General features: G+C 37.1%; 1 pseudogene; it reads left to right on the forward strand.

The window, feature by feature from the left end:
- The first annotated feature begins 47 nt into the window (after nt 1-47).
- Nucleotides 48-24245, forward strand: LOC121426687 (annotated as a pseudogene).
- Nucleotides 24246-27768: the final 3523 nt, after the last annotated feature.

Here is a 27768-nt window from a genome sequence, read left to right on the forward strand (position 1 = left end):
CCGAAATCCATTTGCTGCACAAATGTAAAACCGAAAAGACGAGATTCATGGACAATGCCATTGTAAGTCAGAAAGGTTTTACAATAGTGAGTCTATTTCTTACGTTTATACTAGGAATTCAACTTTTCATTTAAAAACATTTAAAGGATACACACGAAGAAAATTCACGAAAGTGATGATTATAGACAAATTATATATGGATGGAAAGGTATTGTCTTTTTATACACAAATATATCACTAAAAAGTCTTATAGATGTCGTGGAAATGCAAGAAATGAAATTATTAGACACCCGGCCTTCTCAGCCCCCCAGACCGACAATCACGCAGCCGAAAACGGTCGAGAATAATGACGTCACACAATCGACGAGCTCATCAGCTCTCTGTGCATCATGCACTGAATCACCTTACTGACCTGTTCAATATCTTCCGAATTTACCGTTTTCTTCATGTTATGTGACATTCAATTTCTGTTTTTGACAACTTCAGACAAAACGTGAATCAGTTACTGTGTTCCTTTGCCCGTTTTTATTGAATTGTGGACTGTAAAGACCGATTTTGTCTACTACATTCGTCATTGTGTTGCTCCACTCCAGTCAGTGAGTGATCCGGTAGTCACTTAAGAACAAGTTTGAAAGGATACTCGTAAAATTACGTCACTCTCGCTGATGAATATTCATTAGATCGTGGTCGTGCGTGTTCAATACACACTGAGTGCATGCATGCAGAGTTTGTATTGAACACGCACGACCACGATCTAATGAATATTCATCGGTGAGAGTGACGTAATTTTACGAGTGTCCTTTCAAACTTGGTTCTTAAGTGACTACCGTGAGGGAGTCGCTGCCCAAAGTAGGCCTAGAGAATCTAACTTGAAAATAAAAAGCAGCAATTAAGAAGTAAGATTTAATAAATACAGGACTGAACAGAATCTCACATGAAAATAAAAGAGAAAAAAGAGCTGGTAGGAACGGGGAAGGAATATAATTGAAAAAAAAAATCCCGAACCAAAAAAAAATCAAAGAGTTTCGAACCAGGATCCCCGCACTCACAAAAAAACTACGTGCGTACAAATTTGTCCACAGATAGGAACTTCATCGTTCTCGGGTTTATAATGATATATATACAAAGTGCGTTCGCTGCTGTTGCCTCGCAATGCTTCGGCAATCCAACTGCAATTCCAATCAATTTCGCGATGGATATTGCCGTGTTTTTTTGTGGTTCCTGAACTTGCTACGTAATCAAATTTCATAATTTTTTATTCAGTCGTGAAGACGAATGTCTATGTTCTATATTGATAATATATCAATGTGGTGCAAGCATGATTTCTAAGTGAAAATATGCTTTGTTTATTCACGTTCATTTCTTGAAAACAAATAATTTTTTCTAAGCTAATATCGGTTACCAAAATATGTTAAATGTGCATTTCATTTTACTGTTCAGAAAAATTCAAACTTTTATCTATGTAATAAGACCAATCTTGTGAGGAATAAACAATTTTAAGAGCAAAAAACGCTGATTGGAAAGATCGTCTTCAATGGGCTGCTGTCACCTCAGCTGCCACTGCTCTTGGTGTGACGTCATCAGCTGGAGCTCGCCAGAGGACGGACGAAGGCAGAAATATGCCATGAAAATAAGTCATTTATGAGAGCTGATTTCTGCAAACTCTATATCGCTATTTTAAAAAGTGAAGTTATATATCTGATTAGTAATACTTCCCCTTCATAATGATGACCACAAAATTTCTTCGGTTGTCTACTTTAAGCTGCAGACAGCCACGAACTTTTAAAATTTATCCATTAAAATTAAAATTCCTAAAAAAAATCATTCTTTAGGGTTTAGATTCTTGAGAAACTATATGTGCCGAACTGTGAGGTAATTACGTATTATAAAACAAAAAACAATCAACTTATTTTCACCCGCAATTATTACGGCATTAAAATGGAAATCTCAAAGCAGCCATTGTAAACAACGAAGCATCTTTGACTATATATACAAACACGCCGGCAAGTCGCATAACGGTCTTCCGCATTTATTAATGATCTTCTCCGTCTTATTTTCGCACATTTTGTTTTGATTTGATGCAATATGATGACCTTCAGGCTATCCAAGAAAACAATGCAGAAACAGTGGAATTTTGGTACCTGCAGGGGGGGGGGGGGCATGTTTGAGGAGATGACGCTGTTCATTTGTTGCTGTTCTTCATTTGAAATTCGGCGAGGGCACGGCCCCCTTGTACTCCCTTTTCCGAGATCGCCGGCCATGTCCGATATAATAACATGTAGGGTTTAGATTCTTCAGAAACTGTGCCAAACTGTGTACCACTATGTGCTAACAAAACGCTAGTCTACTGGAACATGCAATTTTACATTCGATGTGCGCCATGTATTGCGCTGACTGCAAGTCGCGAATAAAAGGTCTGTCATGTGACTTGTTTCGACCAATCGCGATGCTTGGATTATACCCTTATTTTACGATAATAAGTCATAATACTACAGGTGTCCCTGATATTCTCGTAAAAATGTTCTTTTGAAGCTTCTCAGTAACCCTCAAAACCCTTTTAAAAAATACCATAGGGCCTATACTTACGAGCCTGGGCGGCACAAACAGCAAGAACCGAGATGGCAACGAGCACGGCTAGAATTATTCTGCTTTCCATGATGACGATGATGATGCTATCAGCTCAGAAAGATTCCTTGCTGCTTGTTGTCAGTATACCAAACGATGCTGACTGTGAATTTCCCAGCTCCACCAGCCCTCAATTTATACATTTTCTGGCCTCTGAATTCTGCAAGGTAGCTTCGAAAAGTATACGACTAGGCGTGTACACAGTATTCATTTCAAGGTGCGATGTTTGAGAAACCACAGGTGTTCTTGTCTGTTTCTACGAGTGCAGCACTGGCTATCCTCTTTTACTTTGAATGCGAAGTTCAGGACCAGCAATCGCTCTTTTCGTGAGCTTGAAGCTGGATCTGATGTATTTACTTACGTTTGTCCAGGTGTGGAGTGTTGATACCGATAATGAGATATCTCGATGTTGCGATTATGATTGTTTAGTCCTACCTTGTATAATATGAAACGATTGATCTTCGATTGCGGGGGTGTTAATACTCAGGATGGGTTCCATTGTCACGTTCTGGCCCAGTGGATTAGTCTCCGGACTTTGAAACAGAAGGTCGTGGGTTCGAATCCCAACCATGGCGTAATTTCCTTCAGCAAAAAATTGATCCACAATGTGCTGCACTCTACGCAGGTGAGATAAATGGGTACCTGGCAGGAATTTATTCCTTGAACGCAGCGCGCGTAGCAGCTGCACTGCTAAAGCCAGGGTATACTAATTATGCGCATATACTGTAGAGAGCTTAGAGACGTACTTCTGACAAAGTAAGTATTAAGCGCTACATAAGCAAGTATAATGCAATTGTATGCTCATCGATATGATCGGAACACTAGTCTCACTATTGTTTTAGCATTTTTTTTATTTCGTTTATTTTATTTTTTATTTTTGCAGTGGTTCCACCACACAGGGGGTGATACTTTGTAGGGGGAAACCGAAAAGGTTTTCATTGAACTTGAACAAACACTAAAGTGAGAGGAAAAGAGAGTTGAGACGAAAGAGTTCACGATTTCTCCTTCACCCATACCCTTAGGAATTAATAACGTCGTTAAAGAATAAACCTACAGGCCTACTCGTTATATTGTTGATGATGTTGCATGTCAAGTCCTTTGGAATAATCAAATATTTAAAAATAGAGGTGATATGTTTCAAGTCTTGGTTCGCCAAGGGTACGTTTTGATAATGACTTTTGGCAACAAATGGGGAAAATTGTCTCATATTTTGATTTTCAACACAAATACAATGTACATGACCTGTTTATTGCTTCATGTGTTTTTAATATAAATATGTCATACCAAAAGGTCTTTGTATCTTCTTGTTTTATTCTGAAGCATTGGATTGATAATCAAAGTTTTTTTTATAATTGTGCTTTTTTTAAGTATATGTTTAAGAATGAAAAAGTCTCACAAATTGGAAACAAATGTTTGACTTTGACAATACCATGTGGAGTACTCCTTTGAGTCAATTGAAGATGTAAAGATGAAGTAGTTTCAGTTCAAAATATTGAATAGAACTATTTATACAAAAAATGACAGCTAACCTACGTACTTTTTGTAATGACAATAAAAAACTTCTCTGCTTATCTTTTGTTCGTGCATCCACACAAATGAAATAATGTAAAAACTCGAACTTTCTTTTAATAATTTAGACATCAAAATTTCCAATCAGCATTTTTGTACCACTTTTTTTCACTAGCATTTATGAAACATGACTGTGTTCATTCTTGCTACCTGGCTGAAGGTTAATGTCATCAACCTTTCTATTGATTGTAGCTCTTCGAATTCGAGATTAATTTGTATAGAAAAGGGGGTGCAAGAAGAGGAGGGATGGGCTGCACTACCCCCTCCCGCCAAAGTTCCGGGCGGGGATGCTGTGTACAATGAAACCAGCCGGGGTTTCATGGAAAAAATCAAACTAAAATGTGATTATTATGATATGAACTTATAGTTGTTATCATTATCATCCTCATGTAATTGCCGTTCTCATAATCCTCATGATAGTTCTAAATTATCAAGTAACGCTTTCTCTTAATACCCTGTAAAGAAATTGGGTAGAGGGTGTTTGTACACTACTCACGTAATATGTACATATTCATTCATACACACACTCCCTAACGTATAGAAAAAAATGGGGAAATAATGATATCAATTTCCGATTATCAGGTAAAAAGTAATCACAAGCTGAGATTTTTACTTTGTAAGGTTCCAAAAGTTAGTTTATTCTCATAAACGTTGACCAGACTTCCTTCATTGTGCTTAGATTCATTCGTTTGTTATGTGATATTCAAGGCAAACCGAACACACACTCGGAGACTCACAGTTAACCTCCACCTGACACATCCAAACGAGGTACACCAGTCTCAGAAACACACACACTCGAAAACACACACGATATACATTCACACATTCCTAACTGTTATTTGCACCCACAAACGACACACAGAACCAACAAACTCACACACCCCACATCCTCACCAGATTACATAAACTAACAATCACAAACACACGCACAAAATTATTCCTACTTCCACACATACTACCTCATCTTTTTACACACAACCACACCCTCACACACATCAACTACCATGACGTCAGGCAGGGGCGGATCCAGGATTTTTCGAAGGGGGGTTCACATTTTTCCGAGGAAAATTTTGACAAGCCAAAAAGTGAGGTTTTAATGAAAAAATCATGGGTATTTTACAAAAAAACAATTCAATAGTGCCTCTCAAAGGGGTGGGGGGGGGGGGGGTTGGGCACGGGCCGGCTGTGTCCTGGATCTACCAGTTAGGGGGGGCATTCCACAAGAAATTACGAAAAATGATTATCAAGTTGTACAGTACTCTTGATATAGAACTTATTTGTTGTCACAAGCATCATATTTAAACTTAATCATATTTCACTCTAAGCTAAAAAGATTTTCTTCCATTTCTTATCCAGGGCGCCCTTGCCCAAATACATGTTTTGTCTCACCCCACCCCAACCCCCGCCTACTTTGAATTTGCTGATGGCGCAACTGGCTTCTCATGTGATCAGTAGTCCGGACCTATTACCGCGCGAACGGACCTTTACGACGCATTTGATTTTGGGCCCGTCGTAAAAGACTGTCCTGCAATACAAGTTGTGTGACATGAGAATTTGTTTACCTATCGCATCCACAACGGATTCATTCATCTTCGCGGCTCGTGTGTATAATTCTGGCTGCGACAGCGACAAATCCGAATTAGGACGAGTTTCCAGAGCCGCAAGTGACTCTTAGAGCTCGAGGTGCCCGGGATCCAGTTCCATTGACGAGTGGATACCAGGCGCGACCACGCGTAATAAGGAATTTCATTTTAAAAAGTGGGCACGTTACACATGTAACGTAATAAGGGTGTCAAAAATGCCATATAAAACTCTGAAAAAGGGTATATATTTTGTAAGGAAAGCTAAGTGTTAACGGTCAAATTTCAATTACTTGCGTATGGTAGAATTTCACACGCCAATGAATAGATTTCCATAATATGGAAAGAATTGCCTGGGGTACTTTTTGAAACCCCATGGTCGCGCCTGGTATCCACTCGTCAATGGAAATAGTCCCAGGAAATTTGAAATCTAATTCCCCTTCGGAGGAAATTAAGTAAAACATGATGCCCACCATGCACACGGGGATATGTCCTTCACATTTTGTGCAAGATGGCTTGCCCTTTGTGTAGGGGATCGAGCCAGCATAAAAAAATCCGGATCGTTTTTAGACATATTTGCTGTGCTGATAACGCATGCGAAATGGTTTAGCTGGAGAGGTGAATACGACCAATGGATTTAATTGCCAGCGGTCCACCAATAATCCACGTTAGATGCAATATCGATTCGATAGACTAATGATATATACTTAGCATTCATCAGTAAGGCTTACCTCACTTAATATGTACTCGCTTTGTTTGGGGGGAAAAACCTCTCCTTATCCATGTCATACCACACTATATACGCCGAATGTTTCTCATATCTCCGACCACCCAGCGGCCGAAGTAAAGTCCCGTGATCAGGCGGGCATGCTGTGGTGACCAGTCGTATGTACATGAAAGCACGGGGTTTTCTAATCTCACAAGCGTGGTGTCACATGGAAGAACTTTGCACACAGATGTAGGGACCCATAACACAAAGCTTAGCAATGATTGTAGAACAGTTTTCTACGATTGATTCCATTGACTATAATGTCCTGCAATCTACACAGATGTAGGACCCATAACACAAAGCTTAGCAATGATTGTAGAACAGTTTTCTACGATTGATTCCATTGACTATAATGTCCTGCAATCTAGTGTACGATTACTAACCTGTTTGTTACGTGACCCTATTATTACCGTTCCGAGGTTTACGGAAGGTTGTTACTATGAAGTAATAACGTATTCTCATGAAAATATGACATTTTCTCCTGCGCCATCGAATGATTTAAATCAAATTGATGGGCCTATATTTTGCCACACAAATACCATCAGTCATCATCATCATTAGCATCAAGGTTAGAAAGTAAATGGACAATGAATTGGCACTTTATGAAACGAAAAAACAAAGATTTATTTTTTTCAAAATCTTATTTTGAATCAATAAGAGGTTGATATCTTCCGAAGATAACCTCCTTTATTTGTGAGGATTATTAAGGTAGCATTGGGTAGTATTAACAGGTTGGAATAAATTGATGACTACATTAAAAATCTTGATAGCTCCAATATAATGTGATGACATGAAGTATGCATGGGCTGATCCAGGATTTCGGACTGGGAAGGGTACCAAAATTGTTCCGATGTGGTTGGAGCGGATTTTCTTTTTTTTTCTACCGAAACACATGGAACAACCTCTGCCCCTTGAAAAACAATTACAATCATTTCCTTTCTGGAATGACTATGTTGTTGATCGGTTTATTTTGCATTCTTTATAGAAAAATGTGAAAACGGAAGAGAAGACAAGGGGAAGAAAGAAGATGATTACGAAGACAAAAAAAAGAAACTAAAATAGGAAGGGAGTGTGTGAAAAAGAAGGGTAAGAAAATGAATACGGGAAGGAAATCTGAAAATATTTAAAAAAAAATCAAAAAAATATACGATAAAAGAGATGAACAGAATAAAGATGAAGGTAATAAAAAATAATGACGGCTTTGGATATTTGTAAAAAAATGTTTTTTCAACAATCTTTACTATCTGTAATCGTTAAAATGGATACCTGATTAATCTAAGTTGAACTGTTATTGTGAATTAATTGAGAACGGCCTATAAAATCGAAACATTTTTAAAAATTAAAAAAAATCTTATTGTGGAAAAATATGTTATTGATGAATTCTACAGTATTGTTTTTAGGCTTTACAATTCGACAAAATAATGGTGGCGCAACTGGCCGTCACATGATGAACTGAGGTATTCTTATAAAAATATGATCTTTTATCCAGTCATTCCTGTGCCATCGAATGATTTGAATCAAATTCATGTGCCTGCAAATACCATCAGTCATCATTATTATCAAGGTCAATAGAATGGACAAGACAATTGACACAATATAAAACGCAGAGACAAAGTGTTATTGATTTTCATTTTAAAATTTTATTCAAAATTGATAAGAGGTTGATATCTTCCCAAGATAGCCTCCTTGATTTGTGAGGATTAAGGTAGTATAAGGAAGTATATAGTTGGCACTGATCAACGACTATATTAAATCATGATAGCTTTAAGTGTAGTTTGCAGGCACAGACACTTGGTTTTCGCAATATGCATAGTGCATAATGCAGTCTGAATTAGCGAGACTAATTTCACTAAATACTGTGGCTGGCTCTATTTGACACAGACAGAGTCTTTAGAGTCTAGTCTTCACTTTAGACATGTTATTCGTTGAAGTGTCAAATATGAGTCAGGGCCTGCAGACTAGTTTAAGAGAACATGATCCTATGACATGAAACATGCAGGGGCGGATCCAGGATTTCGGACTGGGGTGGGCGCCAAATTATTCTTGGGATGTAAAGAATTTTTTTACTACCAACACATATAAAACACTTTCCGCGCCTAGAAGGCAATTACATGCATCCGCGCCCTCATATTGATGTGTTTCAATCGGTGTTTTTGTTATTTCCTACAGAAAAAAACATGAACACGGAAAAGAAAAATAAGGATAAGAAAAAGATGACCATGAGGAGGAAAAAGAAACTAAAAGCAAAATGACAGTGATAATGATAATAGTTATGATGATGATGATGACTGGATAGCTGACAATGTTGGTTGTTACCATGACAATGCTATTGGTAGCGGTGGTGTTTATCATGTTGAATATAATTATGACAATGCTGATAGGTCTATCGATTAAAAGGATAACGGTTCGGGCTGTTGTGAAAAAAGGAAAGATTCCCCTTAGTATAACTGTACACTTTTGTAATCATGTAGGATGGATACTTTAACATTCAACGTCGAACATTGTAAATGTTTTTATTCAAGCAAAAGTTAATTATACACTCTTAAACTAAATCGACGCCTTTGCTTGAAGGGTTTATCACATGCAACAAACATTCGTTTGATTCTATTAAACTCCGGTCATAATTACATGTATGCCTCATTTCTATCTTGGCGCATTAAAATTTATTATAAACGAGTGAGACGTCCCTTATGGAACAAACACAGTGTTACCACAGTGTGTTCACATAGTTGACTATGTGTAAACTATGTGTTAACTATGTGGTCACAGTGTTGTCACAGTGTGAGACTTCAGATCACATAGTTAATCACACAATTGCCCACATAGTTGGGTAACAAACACAGTGTTACCACAGTGTGTTCACATAGTTGACTATGTGTAAACTATGTGGTCACAGTGTGAGACTTCAGATCACATAGTTAATCACATAATTGCCCACATAGTTGGGTAACAAACACAGTGTTACCACAGTGTGTTCACATAGTTGACTATGTGTAAACTATGTGGACACAGTGTTAGACTTCAGATCACATATTTAATCACATAATTGCCCACATAGTTGGGTAACAAACACAGTGTTACCACAGTGTGTTCATAGTTGACTATGTGTAAACTATGTGGTCACAGTGTGAGACTTCAGATCACATAGTTAATCACATAATTGCCCACATAGTTGGGTAACAAACACAGTGTTACCACAGTGTGTTCACATAGTTGACTATGTGTAAACTATATGGACACAGTGTTAGACTTCAGATCACATAGTTAATCATAATTGCCCACATACTTTGGCAACAAACACAGTGTTGCCACAGTGTGTTCACATAGTTGACTATGTGTAAACTATGTGGTCACAGTGTGAGACTCAGATCACATAGTTAATCACATAATTGCCCACATAGTTGGGTAACAAACACAGTGTTACCACAGTGTGTTCACATAGTTGACTATGTGTAAACTATGTGGACACAGTGTTAGACTTCAGATCACATAGTTAATCACATAATTGCCCACTTTTTTTAGATATGTCATATACTTCTTCATCATTGACGTCTTGACACTCTCTCCATAGTGTCTTAAGTGAAGGACCAAAACAAAGATGGATTTCCCTAGAAAATCCATCTTTTTAGAACCAAAATCACAAGAATTCTATTAATTCTATTCATCATTACACCTTCCTACGCCTAATGCGTAGGAAGGTGTTAAATATTATATAAGAATATAAAATTTAGAGATCAACAAATATTAAAATTGATTTCGTGATCATAAATAATTTATATATTATAAAATGAATTATTTATAATCAAAAAATAAATTTTAATATTTGTTAAATAACAATTTTTATCTCTAAATTGTTCGTTAAGACGGGATTGCTTTCCGGAAGTACGTCATACATAAGCGGTTCAAGGGTCGACGCTATTGTATTTCCGTTGTTTACATTTGGAACGGGGGGTCTACGCGGCATCAGTTAGGTAAGAAATCTTCATTTTTTTATATATTTTATATAATAATACTTAAAACCTTCCTACGCATTAGGCATAGGAAGGTGTAAGAATGAATAGAATTCTTGTGATTTTGGTTTTAAAAGATGGACACAACAATACTCCAGAAACGGTCTTATGTACGAATTGTAGACTGTAATCAAATCAGAAAGTGGCATGGAGAAACGTTTCAGCATCCGTAGTAGATACAGTTTCTTGGCTGCCTTTGATGTAACGTAGTTGACATGCTCTGTCCATCGAAGATCGCTGCTCAGAACAACGCCAAGCAATTTCACTTGTTGCTTGTCTGAGATCTCATCGCCAATCCTAATCTCCGCTGGTGGGAGTTGTCCGCGAGTAAATGACACCCTCATGAGTTGACATTTGGATGGGTTTAGACGCATATTCGATTCCTTACACCATTCTCTGAGTGCCGACAATGTAGAATTGATAGAACTTGGTGAAGTTAATCGACGCGTTTCTGCAACAGTACATACTTCCACCTAGAGCATGCAGATTATTGGAGAGCGTCGTTGACAATCGCTAGAAAAACTAATGGCCCAAGTCGCGTCCCTTGAGGAACCCCGGCTAAGCAGGTAAGTAATGTTGAAAGTTGGTTTTTATACCGGACTGCGTTCTCTCACTCGGGAAACTGCACAACCAGGGAATTAATGACAGGCGCACTCCCATGGTATACAGCTTCGTAATTGCTACGTTGTGGTTCACCAGGTCGAAGGCTTTGGAAAAATCGGTAAGTACCACACTAGTAGTCGATCCAGGTTTTTCAGCATTCGAATGCAGGTATTCAAGCAAACTTAACAAATAGTGGGCTGTTGACCAACCGGGGCGATTGCCGAACTGCTGATGATCAATGAGGTGAGAGATGTCTTTGAAAATCATTTTGTATGCAAACAACTCCAAAAGTTTCGCGAAAAAGTCAGTTAAAGCGACAGGTCGTATAGCTTCTGCAGTGTTGCAGGGGTTTCTTTTGGAACCGGAATTACTATGGACTTCCTCCAACAACTAGGAACCTTGCCTTCTTGGAACGACGCATTAAAGGTGTTGCAGAGAGGGGGAGCTGAGTTCCACTGCAAATTCCCGAATCAAACGAGGTGAGACTCTATCCGGTCCACCACTTTTTCCAACAGGAGTTTTAGACAATTAACGTTAGACTGTCCAAGGTTGAATGGTTGGTAAAGTGTCCAGCTGAATCGGTCTGAACGCAGGGATGTTGTTCATGTCAAGAGATGGAGTGTCTTTTCCAATGCTTACAAAAAATGAGTTTATGACATTTGCCACGTCCAATGTGCTTGGGGAATCTAAATCTGCTAGGAAAATAAACGTATCTTGTTGTCTATTTGAGATCATCAGTTTGATTTATACCACGAAGCTGGATTTTCACGTTTCAAATGTTGTACGCGTACTTTGTAGAATAATCGTTTCGCTTTGTCGATTGCTCGCTGCACTTTGTTTCGAAGTCTTCGCCAAGTTGAGGACCCTGAGTGAAAAGCATGTTGGCGTTGATGTATTAAGTCTTTGACTTTAGTCGTCATCCAAGGTTTATCCATCATGTGCAGCTTTACAGTCTTGGTTGGAAAATGGATGTTGATGGCCTCATTCAACTCATTGTAGAATACCTCAACATCTGTTTCTTGATAAACATTTGTCCAGTCGTGGTGTGTGATCCAACTACCAAATTCACGCACATCTGATTGACGCATTGGTCGAACCGTTTTCTGTCTAACTTCATTTCTTTTGCATGATCGCTGTTTTGGCTTCCACATGACTCCATTGTGGTCGCTCATTCCAATGGGGGCGACAATTTGTATGGCGGTATACAAACTCTTCATGTTTGTAATAATCAAGTCCAGAATGGAAAGATCTCGCGTTGGGCGATTAACTACCTGAGTCAGGTTGTGTCCAATTAAAAGCCGAGACACATAGCTCGATTAAAATCACCAGAGATAATGATACCTGCCAAAGGGTGCCTCAGAACAATATCATCAAAAGTCTTTGTGAGATAGCTGATAAAGCTTTCCACATCTGAACTGGTTGGTGGTGAGTAGACTGATGCCACAAATACTGAAGATACATTCCGAGGTAATCTTGTTGGTCGGATATGCGTCCAAACAATCTCATGTTCTTCTGGAACATCTACGTAGGCTTGAGTAGCGTTCAAAGAAGATTTCACATAAATAGCAACTCCTCCACCTTGTTGAGAATTTCGGTTTTTGTAGAATTGTTGTAGTTGGGGATGCTGACCGCTGTCACTGGAACATTGTCGTGAAACCAGGTCTCACTCACACAGACAATATCGACGTCATAACTTTTAACAAGAAAGGTGAATTCGTCAAACTTATTTTTCAAAGACCTTGCATTCAGTATATACAAGGAAGGTACTGATGATGATTGGAACAGTGAGGATTGGGGGTTCACAACATATCGAGATCTCGAAACATCCCTTTTTGATACTTTAGTTGGTATTTGTTGACTGTTTCTTCTACTAATAATGACTGGTATTACGTGTTGTTTCCTTGTTCCGCCTCGTTTTCCACGATGGCTTAGTCGATTAGAAATAATACCAAGTTTTTTTCAGGATACCCCAAGTTTCATTTGATAATTTAGTCTGGGGGTTGGTTCGTTTTATTTTATAAAGTTCAGTAACTGTATATCGGTGAACTTGTGACGATGTCGGGCCAGGGTTTAATTCAATGTCACCACATACAAAAAGTTGAACAGTGAAACAAGCCGTATGATTGGGGTAATAGCTGATAGGATGGTGTAAGTGTTTCAAATGATATATAGAGTTCATGTGTTTCACAGTTAAAGGTTGGAATTCTGTAATAGCACGTTCATGAACGTAAAGCAAGGTTAGTATATGAAGAAAACACTTGCAGTAACATGATGAATAGAATTGTCTCATGAACTGGACACTTACTATTGTGTGAGTAGGGTTGAATGAGTCCAGTGAAAGAGTTGAATAGCCCATGTAGAAGTCAATGGTAAGTTGCTGTGAGCTGAAATGGAGGCTCTGTCATTATAACACAGTCTGATAGGAAATGATGAACTATCAAAATCCGAAAGATGGTAGGGTAAAATCAGTAGAAACTTATCCAGCAAAGTCCAAAGATGATATCATAACACATAATAATAGTTGAAATGTTCGTTTCCCTCACAAGCCACACAAAAAAACACAAACAAATAAGAGCTCTGTTGCGAGTTGGTCTGCGTGTAAGGCGATCCAGTCTCTACATTCATAACCTGCTATAACTACCTCCTGTCTGTAATAATTATTATGACCACTTTTATTTCCCTTGTTATCTATATAGAATCTGTCGATATAAACACCTGCACATGAAGACTAATTTTGTAGGCATAGGGTTGTCTTTGTAACAGGTTTCCCTGTATAATACTTTCTGTAATGTTCTTTATTGCAGGGCAAAGTGAAGCAGATCTCCACGAATGTCCATGCCATGTTGAATGCAGAAGAAGCATGGAGGTATAGAAAAGAAAATGGTGAGATATCCTTGGTATATTTCATGTTTAGTTTCCTTGTGGAGTGTTTCTGCCTTTCACCTTGTAATCAGAGTGTTGTGTGTTCATATCCCACTTCTGCAAAATCAGACATGGTTTGCAGTTGTCCAGAATGTGAAATATGATCCCTGGAAAGCATTTATAGTATCCCGTAATTAGTAACCATCTGGAATAAATTATTGGAAATGTTTTTTTGACTGATTTGAGTAGGTATGGGTGTCAATATTTACTAAAAAAAAGTTAGGAGGAATACGGGTTGGGGAAAGTGCTTTTTTTCAAGGTCAAAGGTCAATGACCTTTTCATATATACTGTATAATGGTATCTCTGAGATGGAAAGGCGCAGGTTGGTGATAATGGTGTCAAAATGCACAAATTCTTACCACAATATCAAACAAAATGAAATTAAGTACCCAGAATGCACATTAAACGGAAAACTTTCAAGGTCAAAACCTTTCAAAGGTCATTGACCTTCATTGACCTTTTTACATTATATACCATATACGATATAATGGTATCTCTGAGATGAAAAGGCGCAGGTTGATGATCTTGGTGTCAAAATGCACAGATTCTTACAAGAAGATCAAATAAAATAAAATCAAGTACATTCAGTGCTCATTCACCAATGAAATTCAAGGTCAAAACCTTTCAAACGTCAAGGAGCTTTTTTTTACATCTATACCATATACGGTATAATGGTATCTGTGAGATGAAAAGGCGCAGGTTAGTGATCTTGGTGTCAAAATGCAGAGTTTCTTACAGGAAGATCAAATAAAATGAAAATAAGTACCCAGAGTGCATATTAATCCATAAAGTTCAAGGTCAAAGGTCAATGACCTTTTTACATAGGGTATATATATCGTATAATGGTATCTTTGAGATAAAACGCTGCATGTTGGTGATTTTGGTGTAAAAAAAAGCAATTTTTGCAAGAAGATAAAAAGGCACAAAATAATATTAAAGAATTATCCTTCACCTTTGATATCCAATGTCAAAGGTCAAAAGTTAATAAATATTGATATATCCATTCATGATTCCCAAAAAAGAAATTAATCCATTATATTCACATTTTTTGTGAATAATAGAAAGAAAAATAGCTATTTGTAATGAAAACTTGGATGTTTAATAATTTTACTTTGAAATAAGGATAAATAATGGCCATGAAAAATATATTTAGGGGCTAGAGGTCAATGAACTATGTCAAAAACGGCTGGAAATTTAAGTAAATAGGTCGATAACTTGATTGTGGCATGTAGGTATATAGTGATTCTGATGGGAAAAAGACTCACCTGCGTGGAAAATGAACAGAAATTTAATAGTTGATTCCTGGACCAATGATGATGTCAAAATACAAGTTCGAGGTGAAATTTAAATCAAATAGCACTCTTTAATATATACTGTAGTAATGCATTGCCAAAAGTGTAAAAAAAATCATGTATGATATAATTTGAAATGAGGAAAGTTGTCTAAAGTAGCAGCATTTATATATGCATTTTATAAATCTAAATCAAGGTACTAATTTCTTGGTAGCAATATTTCACTAACCTCAAATGCTATATACTATAACTTAAGCTGTAAATGGAAAGGATAGGCATCATCCAAGAACATTTTCATATAGCCAGGGACAATGATGAAGAATTGAAATAAGGCAATCATTAGAGCTGCAGCTTTTGTCATAGTAAATGCAGTTAAGTGTCTCAACTTCAGCAAAGAGTAATCAAACTCTTGGAAACCTTCTGACATTTTCAGGACTTTGATCTGGCCCATTCAATGAAAGCCTTATGTTCTGTCAAGGGATAACATATCAGGATCTATATTATTACTGATATGTTGCACAGCTTGATCCTCAAGAACTGGAAGTGGTGCTGTAGGAGTGTTGTTAGGTCAATGGATGTGTACTTGTAAGCTATTATCTCCTTTTGAATTTCAGAATTTCATTACTATGCATGATAACAATCAGTTGTTCTGGACCAAATACATGATCCCTGTACAAACTGATATGTAGTAGAAATAGCATCATGGGTGACCTACGGCAGCTAGAGAGCAGATATGAAGTTTTGTCATGCAGCATTAATTAGCATCTCAAGAGATTCTGGCAGCTCGCAATGAGAGGTAATTAATACAGGTGTAATAATAATACGGGAATTCATCTTTGTTAAAGTTGAGATACATGCCATTTACTATGACAAAAACTGCAGCTCTAATGATGGCCTTCATTTCATCTTCATCGTCATCCCTCTGCTGTTTGGAAATGCTCTCAGATGATGCTAGCTGTGACATGAGATTTAGACCTATCCTATCCATTTTCAGAAGATTAAGCTAATGAGATGAATGGACTATCGCTGGAGAGAAAAAGACACGACAACCTTGATTTAGATATTATGATGCATCAAATTTCAAATTGTATAATCCATTTCATTTTTTTCATTGCTTTTGGAAATGCATCGCAGTATATGAAGAAGTGTTATTTGGTTATCACCTTTTTTAAACTTAATTTCCACTGATATTTTGGAAAGAGTTCATTGACCTCTGACCCCTAAATACATTCTCCATGACCTTACTTCAGACTGAAATTATGAAACCTCCATGTTTTCATTACAAATTAGCCATCTTTATTTACATTATCACAAATATGAACACATAGGATAAATGTTTTGTTATTTTTTATGTCATACAGATTATACACACACACATATATATGAATGTATATGTATATATATATATATATATGTATGTATGTATATATATATATGTATACATGTATATATGTATATATAATATTCATCTGAACTTGGAATTCAAGGGTGATGAAACAATATTCTGTATACTGATTTTGGTGTTGTTTAATCTACTGGTACAAATCTTTGCATTTTGGCACCAAGATTACGAACCTGTGATGTTTTATCTCAGAGATACCATTATCATTATCTTATGTTAAAAAGGACATTGACCTTTGTCCTTGAATTTTAAAGGTGAATGTAAATTCTTGATGCTTAATTTTATTTTATTTAATCTTCCTGTAAGAATCTGTGTATTTTGACACCAAGAACACCAACCTTCGCCGTTTTATCTTAGAGATACCATTATATAATAATTATGGTATATAATGTATAAAAGATCATTGACCTTTGGCCTTAAATTTTATGGGTGAATGTGCATTCTAGGTACTTAATTTTATTTCATTTGGTCTTCTGGTCAGAATCTGTGCATTTTGACACCATGATCACCAACCTGTGCCTTTTCATCTCATAGATACCATTATACAGTATGGTAAATATAATGTAAAAAGGTCATTGACCTTTTTAAACCTTTGACCTTAAATTTCATTGGTGAATGTCAATTCTAAGTACTTGAATTCATTCTATTTTATCTTCTTGTAAGAATCTGTACATTTTGACACCATGATCGCCAGCCTGTACCTTATCATCTCAGAGATACCATTATGCAGTATGGTATATAATGTAAAAAAGGTCATTGACCTTTGAAAGGCTTTGACCTTGAATTTTATCGGTGAATGTGCATTCTAGGTACTTAATTTTATTTTATTTTATATTCTGGTAAGAATTTGTGCATTTTGACACCATTATCACCAACCTGCACCTTTCCATCTCAGAGATACCATTATAGAGTATGAAAAGTTCATTGACCTTTGACCTTGAAAAAAGCACTTTCCCCAACCCGTATTCATCCTAACTTTTTTTTGGTAAATGTTGACACCCATACCTACTCAAATCAGTCAAAAAACCATTTCCAATAATTTTATTCCAGATTGGCTACTTTGGGGTCTAATTTAGGGATACTATATAAACGTACAGGGAAGTTGCTCTGACAAATGAGGTTGGTTTAAAAACGTTTGTATTGCAATTGTACATCGATATAGTTTAGTCACCCCTCCCCCTGCAATACACACCCCACAATCCCACATACCCCAGTGGACTTACCCCAAGTCCTTGCAAAGCAGAACTGTAAACTGTGGTGAATCGTTTGTCTTGCATGTTATTGAAAATGGGATCATATTCTCCCCTTTCATTTCAGATGAAAGAGAAAAGGTAAATAAATATCGAGAGCAGCAGAAAGCCAAGGTGAGCTGATTAAAGTTGATTTATTTACCTAAAATAATTGCTATTTGTACTACATGCACAGGTATTTTGTTTGTGTGTTTTTTCTTATCCATTTAATATGTCTCTTTGAGATGGAATATTCCATCCTTTTACCTTTTTAAATGATAGCTTTGCCATTGTAGGAACTTTGTTTTCTATAGTATTCAGGAATCAGCATGCAGGTCGGCGATAAAAAATTTAAGTTTACTTCAGATACCATAGCATCTAACAACAAAATTTGCAAAGTTGATATCAAAATAAGGTGAAATTATGAAAGTCTTAAAACTGGGCACCAAGATTGCATCTTAAAGCCACTGCCATAAAGGCCTCATACCTCATACAAGCTACACATCATGATTCTCTTCGTTGTGATCTGCATGTGTAATAGTTCTTCCCATTGCGTCAAACCCCCGTTTGGAGAGAGACCGCAGTTCAGACTGCACACTGCGGTATTAGACCCCAAATTGTATTTGAGATCATTTTGAGTTTGGGTCGTTTCATAAAGCTGTTCGTAAGAGCGACTTTAAAAACGACTGGTGATCATCGCCAAAAGTGTGTACCATTTACCACAAGACAGGATCCCCAGTCGCTCTTAACTTACGAACAGCTTTATGAAAGACCCGCCTGATCAACCCCGCTTGGCCAGGTAATCCCTGCTGTCTCAATTTCACCTCCACAGGCCAGATTGTGAACGTTGAGCCAGGGACAAAATGATAAACAACATCTGTGCTATTACGTAAGACTTCTCTGCCTGCAGTAGGACCTTCGGAATGAAATTATTGTATTCGATATTCAATCACGTTTTCAAAGGCATATTGTATTCAGAGATTCAATGTTGGTCCATTTTCAATTTCGAACGAAGAAATTCGACCTCGAAATAAGGAAAGTAAGTGAATAAAAAATGTTGGCATGCTTGGCTCTTATGTTATCTTCAGACTGAGGTCAAGAAACCGGTGTTTTGATACTTACTTGGGGCAGTAGGGTTTATCGTACTGGAGAAGAGAATTGAAAAACCATGGAGTAGGTTCATGGAAAAACTGGGGTATAGTGTTCTCAAACGGAGGTTTTCGTCATGTATATTTGACAGCCCAACCTGTCACATCAACATGTACTTTTTCATATGTCCTCTTTGGAATTGCCATACTCCCTGACTGTTTATTCCGCATACATTCGTAATTCCGAAGCTTCGTTATTCCGAAGGTTCGGATATTCCGAAATCCGAAGGTTCGATATTCTGAAGGTTCATAATTCTGAAGGTTCATTAGTCCGAAAACTAATGAGGTTCGTAATTCAGAAGATTCGTTAATCAGAAAACGAAATAAGGTTCGTAATTCCGAAGGTTCGTTAGTCCTAAAACTAAATGATCAACGAACCTTATTCGTTTTCGGACAAACGAACCTTGGAACAACGAACCATACTTCGTTTTCGGATTAACGAACCTGATTAACATCGGACCTTATTTCGTTTTCGGATTATCGAACCTTCGGAATAACGTCACAAATGTTCGGATTAACGAAACCTTTTATGTTTTCGGATTAACGAACATCGAGGTATAAGCAATGTACCTGTTTCGGAATTACGAACCTTCAGAATAAAGAACCTTCGGAATTACGAACCTTCGGAATTACTAGGTGTAACTTTTTTTTAGGTGTAGTTATTTTTGTTGTTCTTGACACAGGCAAAAGAGAAGGTTGCACAGAAAGCTAAGGAGAGGGAAATGGCAAAGCTACCACCAGGAATCAGGTCAGAGATCTTTGTTAATTGTCTCTTGATCGCGGGGGGGGGGGGGGCACTTACATTGACGAGTGGATACCATGCGAGACCCCAAAAACATGTAAAAAGGATGTCTTTTTCAAGATAGGGCACATTACGTACGTAACATGATAAGGTGTCAAAAACACAAAAGTAATGAAAAAAAAAGTTCAAATATGTGGGGATGATAAAACAAAATTTAAAATGTTTTAAAGGATGTCCTTTTTGCCCAACACTGTGTGTTTAGAGTCCGATTTGCACGAGGTGTGGAAAATGGGGTCGTACTAAACCAAATGATGTGTAAAGGTAAAACCGACGACCGAAGGACCCGTGACATAACAATAAAATATGGGTGTACTTGTTTATAGGGGTTCATTTCAGGGAATACTTACCAAGAATATTGTTTTGTTTCCAATACTTGTTAAGGGGTGCATTTTCAGTAAATGGAAAATGTGTGTTTAGGGTGCTTTTCAAGACCCCATGGTCGCGCATGGTGTCCACTTGTGAATGGAAGTGCCCCCCCCCCCGGCTCTTGATCCACGCTTGCTCTTGTCTAACTCTCGTTCAGTTTGATCCCACATGGTCTAATCCTCATTCATCTGCAACCATTCTGTGTGCCATCCGTCTGGTTTAAGTTTCATTCATTCCTTTTATCATTTTATTTTATTTTCAGTTAGGCTATCCCCAAATATAATATCAACTCGGTCAAACACCACTTACATTTAGTCTATATATTAAGAGTTTGGTCACAAAAGGGGTTAGATCCACTTTGGACCATTCCGAGAAAATCATTTTTTTGTATTCTCCCATATTGCAATATATTCGTATGAGAAGCTAAATTTTCATGATGTACTACCCTGCCATGTGAACATAAAATTGAGTATAAAATAAATTTACCCGTCTTAATTTTTTTTCTATTTTTTTATAAAAAAATACCATTGTGGATCTAGCCCCTTTTGCAAGCAAACTGAATGGATCCAATCCCTTTAAACAAAAAAGTGATTTTTCTTTGCCACTTTTATTCATGGTAGGTATCATCAGAGTGACTAAAAGTCTATAGGTTTTGAGACAAAAAGCAATAATTTTTTTAGAAAAATGGATCTCACCCCTTTTGACAAATGAGCTCTTCAGAAAAGTTTGTTTGCAAAAGGGGTTGGATCCACTCCAAGAAAATCATTTTTTTTTATTCTCCCTTACTGCAATATTCTTATGCGAAAGTAAATTTTCATGATAGTGATGCCCTACAACGCGAACATAAAATTGACAAAATCTACCCCCCGTATGGATCTAACCCCTTTTGCAAGTAAACTGAAAGGGGTCTAACCCGTTTTGAAAAAAAGTGATTTTTCTTTGTCACTTTTGTTCACTTTTTAATGGGAATTCGCCTTTCTTTTGGTATCATCTTATAAAGGTACTAAAAGTCTATACAGTGAGACAAAAACAAACAATATTTGATGAAAAATGGGTCTAACCCCTTTTGAAAAAGAGAGAATTTTCTTTGTCATTAATTTTGTTCACCTTTTAATGGGAATTTCAACTTTTCTTTTTGGTATCATCTTGTAAAGCTACTAAAAGTCTACATTGAGATAAAAACAAATTATATTTGATGAAAAATTGGTCTACCCCTTTAGAAAAAAATGTGATCTTTCTTTGTCATTTTTGTTCACTTTTTAATGGGAAATTCAACTTTTCTTTTGGTATCATCTTTTAGAGTTACTAAAAGTCTATGCTTTGAGACAAAGTCAAATTAAATTTGATGAAAAATGGGTCTAACCCCTTTTGCAACTTCGTTTGATGAAAGGACTAATAAGGAATTAAGCAAAGTAGATCATCAGGGTATTTAGATGAAATGAGAATTAGACCAAGTGCGTATAAGTGTAGTGTATACCAAACGGCAAATTCAACCAAGTTGATACTAGACCAAATGGCAGTTATTTTGAAGTCAGGTTTAACTCAAACTGTGGTCTAACTCTGTGCTAAAATTATGGGGAGCCAAAATTTTTTACAATTTTGTTTCCTAATGCTTTCATAATGAAGAAAAATAATTAAGTTATCATTCCAGACAATTATGAACAATTTGAGTGGCAAATGACTTAGTAAATTGGATGTATACCATTAAGGATCCGTGCCCAAGTTGGCTCTCCATAGTTAAAGTACAACAAGCCAGGGTTTAATTCAAACCGGAGTTCAGAATACAGGCAAATGGGTTTAGCCCATGTGGTATTTGAATATCAGAGAAGTAGAACTGCAGTGAATGTAAATCCAAACCAGGATCTTTTTGGATATATATATATATATTCATGTAGGTCTCTCTAGGTGCTATCAAAGTAGGATGATCCAGCTGAAATCGTGTGGAATAGTGACAGATACTATTAGAAGGATAATCAAGATTTGTCAAATTTTGTGCAGAAAGCAGTGGTTTCATTTTAGGGGAGTAATGAGTAATAGAAGTTCCAGCCTGCTTTTACACAAGTTTTTTTTTATTTAAAGCTGTGTGCGTTGAAGAAGTTGTGATGGGAAAGATATTGCATGCCATGTACATCTACAGGTGATTCAAAAGGGACTGTATTACTACTTTGCCTTAGACCAGCCGGCTATTTACAGCCTGCAAGTTTTTCAAGGCCTGGTATCCATCATCACCTAGGTCGAGTGCAGCAGAATGTAGATTATGTTTTGCTGAAAGAAATAGAGTACCGAAGTGTGACATCAATGTCATGAGAACGAACCAGCTGGTTCTAAACAGAGTCACAGCTGACAATTTCTTTACATGTTTGTATTTGCAAGAATGGTCATGTGTTTTTCCCTGGTTGTTACCAAATGCAGTTTTCGTAGGTTTCCAAAAGATGAAAGTGTAAAGGAAAAATGGATTAGGACATTAAGGTTGGTATACATTTTAATCTCATTTAGTGATCAAAACGATGTTGATCAATTTGCGTTTTGAGGCAATGAATTTGGCTCCTCTGAAAAATAGATTGCAACTGATGAAATTCCAATAGCATCCATTTTCTCCTATGAGAAACACACGCTATATACATGTACATGTAGACCAATCAGTTGTTTAGAACCAGGCAGCCATGACATCATGGCAACTGACATCATCGCTTCGGTACACTATTACAACATGACTGGGATTTGAACCTACAACTTTCTGTTTTAAAGTCCCGAGGCTAATCCATTGAGCCATTACACCCCCATGTTTCCACATGTCCTAATTTCCTTTTTACTTTAATATTGTAGGATGGAGATAAAGCGCCAGCAGGAGAAGCAAAGTAAAACTGCTGTACTTGAAAAACTCCTTGAGCCTGATCGAAGCAAAACAAGTTTACCTCAGTGCAGCGCTCCCATAGAATCTGAGGATGGCTTTGCTGATGCAGAGGAAAGCATGTATGAGGATGATTTGGAAGAGGAGGAAGAGGTGCAGATGATGATAGGGTAGATTGCTCCTCTGGAAAAGAACTTGAGATCGTCGATGGAGTTGACATGACGAGTGAAGATACTATCAGTAGGAAAACAGATGGCTCCGAAGATGAAGCCCCTATTGCTGCTGCCATTACGGCCAATAATGCAGGAAGTATTTCCTCATTTCCATCTACCACCTTGACCTCAGCCACCTCTAGACCTCAGAGCGAAAGATCAACCACCCGGATCAAGAAGCAGCCGAAGCATATGAGGATGGCAGCTTCGAAAGCGATAACAACGATGCGGATGATCAGAGCGTGTTCATGACAGATGCCAACCCAGGCAGTATTACTGGAAGTAGAAACAGTTCAAGAGCTCCATCACCTACAAAGTCATCAGGTAGGCTGCACAAGGAGGACATTACTGTCACTGAAGAGAAAAGCACCTCAGAATCAAGCTGGAAGCATGGTCACCAGGACCATATCGGAGGTCAGAGAGGCGATAACCCTGGGTCAGGAGATGTGAAGCGGTTGGCCAATCAGCTTGCTCGAGCTGTTGTTAGGAATACGGCTGAAGAGGAAGGTGTGTCCTACTCATCCATGTCTTCAATCCAGACTGATAGGTCAAAGGTCAAAGTTGTAGATGTTGAACAGGCTGAAGATGAACAAAGAAATAGGCAGATGACCCAAGAGTACACCAGAACGGAAAGCGTTGTCTCGTTGAGTGATAGAGTGAAGATGGACCTAGCGAAGGAAAGAGATACTTGAAACATATTCAAAGTCACACTCGGGTTGAAGATACATACATGTAGTCACCCATTGAGTGATGGCTCTTATGGATATCTGGGCCCAGTGACACAAAGGTTAGCGATTGCATAGTAGCATGCGGCTTTCGCTCAGTTGACTGAGGAACCAGTCAGAAATGTTCTTTCAAATAAGTGATTAATTGCTATCCTTTGTGTTACGAGGCCCTGAGCTTACAAATATAGGCTGAACATTTTGTCAAAGATTAAAAGCTTAAGGTCAAAACTGGTTGCTGTTTACATCTCTCTAATAAATTGTAATCAGTAGACTAGTAGATTTTCTAATTACCATAGGCTGAACACATTGTGTAAGATTCAAATCCTGGTTTGCAATGTTCACTAGACATCTCTGGTTTTCTGATTGACCAGTAGATTTTATTTTTCCATTGGCTGAACATGTGGATATTCTTTTTAACTTACAGTGTATAACCCAATTTTCTCAGGAGATTGCTTTTCACATATGCTGAACAAATTGCCCAATATTCTGAACTGTGGTTAACTCTTATTGATATGAATCTCACACTCTGAATTAACATAGGCAATCCTGTCAAGGTATACACTACTGTTCATATCTTCATGTACTTGTTCACAGTTACCTGACAAATAAAATCAATCAATCAATCAATCAATCATAGGCTTCCATGTCTAGGTATTATTACTATTGTACTTTTATAATGGTGTCATATTTTACATGGCCAAAATACATGTATGACAGGGTAATAGTTATTTATTTTTATATGATTTTTTTTTAGAGGCACTCACTAATGCATATAATCATGGGATATTGATATCGAGTGTGTGTTTTTTTTGTGTGTTACATGTATATGTAGGTTGGAGATCAAGAATAGGATACAGTAAACGTGTAGCCCAGTGTTCGTGATAACTTGCCAATTATCATTATTTTGTCTTTTTCAATCAAACCTTTTTACTTTAGCCATGTTTTAACTAGGCATTTTAAGAGCAATTTACTTAGAGGGCAGGTAAATTTTGCACCCAGTCCCCTTAGATGTTGTCCGTGAAAGGTCAAATTGACACAAAACTTGTCTCAGACAATCATGCTTGATTTTTTCACTAAACAAAGTTAATTTGTATTTCATTTCCATGAAATAAAGCATGCATTTCTATCTATATAAGTTTTTAGATTAGGTGTTAGAATGCAAATCTGTTGTAAAAGCCTGAGGGAAAACATTACCAACATTATCTTTCATGAAAAGGTAATTCTTCTTTTATCTTCTTTTTAAAGTCATTAGTTTTTATTTATTTATAGTATATTGCTTTTATGTGTATTCCAAATTTTCATTTCAATCAAGTTCCAAAGACTGAGACAATATGATTTGAAATGTTTAAAAGTTTTGCTAAATTAATCCATTTGTCTGTACTGAAAAAATGGTTTTTTTAAGCCAATTATGTGATTATTTTACATATTTCATAATAGGGTTTTTTTTTTATTAGAGTTGATGAGTATTAAAGCAAAATATGCTTTAGAATAGTGATGTAAATTGACCTCATCAGATTTTCCTCAAAATGTATCACATCTTGAGAAAAAAAATCAGATTACTAGTATACATTTATATTATATGAATATTTACATTTTTTGCTAATTTAGATAATCAAGTGTCTACTTGCTATTTTTTCTTCAGATAAGTAGGTTTGTACTATAACCATTTAATTAATATAATGTAAATATGTATGATTGATAAAAGTTTTTATATTAGTAGTAGATTGTAACCAAAAATGAACGGAATATATCAATGTAGTAACTTTTAACATACTAGCTGCAATTTAATGGGGTAAATAAAAATGCTTCCAAGTATTTTTTCCATTTGTTTACACTAGCCTTAAAAATAATCAGGGATTTTAAGTATTTTGATACATAAACCTCACATATTATAGATTTGCATTTTTCTAACTATTTTGTAAAGGTAAATCGTTTTCAGTTCAAGTAAAACTTGAACTTAGATTATTAATTGTCACATATTATTTTAAAAATCTGTGAGTCTTGATAAAAAATAAATTACTTGTATAATAATGTAATCTCTGGACTGAATGTTAATGTTATGCTCAAGAGTATCTGATGAACCATCCCACTTATTAGCAAGTTTTTGCTCAGCGACGGTCGCGGTTTTCAACAACACAGGAGTATGTCAGTTATTCCTATCAAGAATTGAATTTCTTCATCGGAAGAACTGTTAAAGGGCTTGGCATACGCCAGCATTGCTGAAAGTCCATTACGTCACTTAGCGAAATTAGAGAGGTTATTCCCATGGGGTCAATTCCAGATTAAACAATGTTTTGGGGTTTTTTGCCCCCCCCCCCCTCCCCCCTATTGGCGGGAACTGGATCCGCCCCTGCTCGACGGATCAGTCATGACTGTGTTGGCTTCAAGCATGGGGGAATTCTTGCTTTCTCCTCACCATTAACATCTCTCTGAATCAGGAAATCTAAATCGGCGCCGGACAAGAATAATCAGCGCCATTTGGTTACTAATCGGCACCAGTCAAGAAAAATCGGCAATGCCAGAGTCTTAACAGGCGCCGATCAAGGATAATCTTCGCCACCTAAATCTAAATGGGCACCAGATAAAAATAATCGGCGCCATCTGGTTATAAATCGGCGCCGGTAAAGGAAAATCGACGCTGCCTGAGTTCTTACCGGCGCCCATCAAGGATAATCGAGGCCGGACAAGAATAATCAGTGCCATCTGGTAATAAATCGGCGCTGCCTGAGTCTTAACCGGCGCGATCAAGAATAATCAGCTCCACCCAAATCTAAATCGGCGCCGGACAAGAATAATCAGCACCACCTGGTTAAAAATCAGCGCCAGTCGAATATGAATTGCCGCTGCCTGAAACTTACGTGACGTTGGTAAAAATAAACAGCATTATTTGTTCTAAATCGGCGCCGGTCAGAAATAATCAGGCGCCGGTAGAATAATAAAGAAGGGCCTATTGCCAGCCAAATCTAGATCGGCGCCGGTCAAGAATGATCAGTGGCACCTGGTTATACACTTTATTATTGAATGGTTATAACACAGCTTAGAGTGGGCTGGGTGGTGCAGTTGCCCACAGATGTCATGAAATCTTTAATTTATTTTAAAAAATCCCAGAATCATACAAAAGCGTAGAGCAAATCCTTTAATTTTGATCTTATTTTCCAATGCTTTAATAAAAACAAAAGGTCAGTCACTTTTCTTCTTTACACATTCCACATTGTGCCACCTTTATGGCCTTTAGTGTAAGACAGCTACTATAGTGTTTTATAAAGATTATTCTATATTTTAGTCCAAAATTTTGCTAAAACCCGTTGCTAGTACCGGGAGTGTATATTTACGCAACCAGTCGTATATTGAGATTGAGCTACACAACTCATTCTTTATTTCAAATAGTGCTCAAATTATCCGCTTCTCAGATCGGAATATAAAAATTTTCAGCTCGCGCTTCGCATCATTTCTGTAGCAAAACCTTAGATTTTCATGATTAAATAGAAGAATAGAATGTCTCGTTTTCAGTTTTAAACGTCAAAAGAACTCCCGCTTCGATTTGCAATAATCTTTTGCTGGATATAATCCTGTTCCTTATTACAAACGTCCGTTAAACTAATTTTTTTTATTCAGATCGAAATATCAAAATTTAAAGCTCGCGCTCGCATCTATTTTTTTAG

Source organism: Lytechinus variegatus, chromosome 13 (assembly GCF_018143015.1).
Source record: "Lytechinus variegatus isolate NC3 chromosome 13, Lvar_3.0, whole genome shotgun sequence".
Classification (NCBI taxonomy): domain Eukaryota; kingdom Metazoa; phylum Echinodermata; class Echinoidea; order Temnopleuroida; family Toxopneustidae; genus Lytechinus; species Lytechinus variegatus.